This window comes from Arachis duranensis, chromosome 3 (assembly GCF_000817695.3).
Source record: "Arachis duranensis cultivar V14167 chromosome 3, aradu.V14167.gnm2.J7QH, whole genome shotgun sequence".
Classification (NCBI taxonomy): Eukaryota; Viridiplantae; Streptophyta; class Magnoliopsida; order Fabales; family Fabaceae; genus Arachis; species Arachis duranensis.
Window position 1 is genome coordinate 89,823,938 of NC_029774.3, and position 2,553 is coordinate 89,826,490.

General features: G+C 40.0%; 1 non-coding gene across 1 annotated transcript; it reads right to left on the reverse strand.

Moving 5' to 3' along the window:
• Positions 1–937: 937 nt before the first annotated feature.
• LOC127746398 (small nucleolar RNA R71) lies at positions 938–1,045 on the reverse strand. Its single transcript, XR_008008018.1, has one exon. It is a non-coding gene; the product is annotated as a small nucleolar RNA R71 (small nucleolar RNA).
• Between the last annotated feature and the right edge of the window lie 1,508 nt (positions 1,046–2,553).

Here is a 2,553-nt window from a genome sequence, read left to right on the forward strand (position 1 = left end):
TCACATCTTTTTAAAACCAATCATATTTTCTTAACCACATCTTTTTCAAAATAATTTTCAATCAAATCTTTTTGATTTCTAATTTCAAAATCTTTTTCAAAAAAAAAAAAACCACTTTACTTCTTTCTCAATCATGGTTTTCGAAAATCAGTTAGTGTTTTTTAAAATGTTTTTAAAATATTTTACTTAATTTTCGAAAATTTCTTCCCCTCTTCTCACATCCTTCTATTTATGGACTAACACTATTCCTTAATTAACAATTTGAACTCCATCTTTCTTGATAAGTTCGAGTTTTCTACTTCTGCCTTCTACTTTTCTTTTCCTCTGACACCTCAAGGAATCTCTATACTGTGACATAAAGGATTCCACATTTTCTTGTTCTCTTCTCTTTCTTATGAGCAGGAGCAAAGACAAGGGCATTCTTGTTGAGGCTGATCCTGAACCTGAAAGGACCTTGAAGCGAAAGCTAAGAGAAGCCAAGGCACAACTCTCTGTAGAGGACCTTACAGAAATCTTCAAGGAAGAAGAACCCATGGCAGCCAAAAACAACAACAATGCCAATAATGCAAGGAGGGTGCTGGGTGACTTTACTGTACCTACTCCCGACTTCTATGGGAGAAGCATCTCTATCCCTGCCATTGGAGCAAACAACTTTGAGCTTAAGCCTCAATTAGTTTCTCTAATGCAACAGAATTGCAAGTTCCATGGACTTCCATTGGAAGATCCTCATCAGTTCTTAGCTGAGTTCTTGCACATCTGTGACACTGTCAAGACTAATGGGGTTGACCCTGAGGTCTACAGACTTATGCTATTCCCTTTTGCTGTAAGAGACAGAGCTAGGACATGGTTGGACTCACAACCCAAAGAAAGCCTGAACTCTTGGGAAAAGCTAGTCAATGCCTTCTTGGCAAAGTTCTTTCCACCTCAAAAATTGAGTAAGCTTAGAGTGGAAGTCCAAACCTTCAGACAGAAGGAAGGAGAATCCCTCTATGAAGCTTGGGAAAGATACAAACAATTAATCAGAAAGTGTCCCTCTGATATGCTTTCTGAATGGAGCATCATAGGTATTTTCTATGATGGTCTCTCTGAACTATCCAAGATGTCTTTGGATAGCTCTGCTGGAGGATCTCTTCATCTGAAGAAGACGCCTACAGATGCTCAAGAACTAATTGAAATGGTTGCAAATAACCAATTCATGTACACTTCTGAAAGAAATCCCGTGAACAGTGGGACAAATAAGAAGAAAGGAGTTCTTGAGATTGATACTCTGAATGCCATATTGGCTCAGAATAAAATATTGACTCAGTGATGAGCAGATATTTTATACGCTTTTTGGGAGTAATTTCATGTAGATTTTAGCATGTTTCAGTTAGTTTTTAGTAGAATAATATTAGTTTTTAGGCAAAAATCATATTTTTGGACTTTACTATGAGTGTGTGTATTTTTCTGTGATTTCAGGTATTTTCTGGCTGAAATTGAAGGAGTTGAGCAAAAATCTGACTTAGGCTGAAAAAGGACTGCTGATGCTGTTGGATCCTGACCTCCCTGCACTCGAAATGGATTTTCTGGAGCTACAGGAGTCCAATTGGCGCGCTCTCAAAGGCGTTGAAAAGTAGACATCCAGGGCTTTCCAGCAATATATAATAGTCTATACTTTGCGCAAAGATAGACGACGTAACTTGGCGTTGAACGCCAAGTTCATGCTGCTGTCTGGAGTTAAACGCCAGAAAAACGTCATGATCCGGAGTTGAACGCCCAAAACACGTCATAACCTGGAGTTTAACGCCAAGAAAGGCCTCTACTCGTGGATAGCTTTAGTCTCAGCCCCAGCACACACCAAGTGGGCCCCAGAAGTGGATTTCTGCACCAATTATCTTTGTTTACTCATTTTCTGTAAACCTAGGTTACTAGTTTACTATTTAAACAACTTTTAGGAACTTATCTTGTAACTCATGACATTTTCAGATCTGAATTACATACTTTGTGACGGCATGAGTCTCTAAACTCCATTGTTGGGGGTGAGGAGCTCTACAGCGTCTCGATGATTTAATACAATTCCTTTGTCTTCCATTCAAACACGCTTGTTCTTATCTAAGATGTTTATTCGCGCTTAACTATGAAGAAGGTGATGAGCCGTGACACTCATCACCTTTCTCAATCCATGAACGTGTGCCTGACAACCACCTCCGTTCTACATCAGATTGAATGAATGTCTCTTAGATTCCCCAACAGAATCTTCGCGGTATAAGCCGGATTGATGGCGGCATTCATGAGAATCCGAAAAGTCTAAATCTTGTCTGTGGTATTCCGAGTAGGAGTCTAACCTTGTCTGTGGTATTTCGAGTAGGATTCCGGGATTGAATGACTGTGATGTGCTTCAAACTCCTGAGGGCTGGGCGTTAGTGACAGATGCAAAAGAATCAATGGATTCTATTCCAACTTGATTGAGAACCGACAGATGATTAGCCGTGCTGTGACAGAGCATAGGAACGTTTTCACTGAGAGGATGGAAAGTAGCCACTGACAACGGTGACACCCTACATAGGGCTTGCC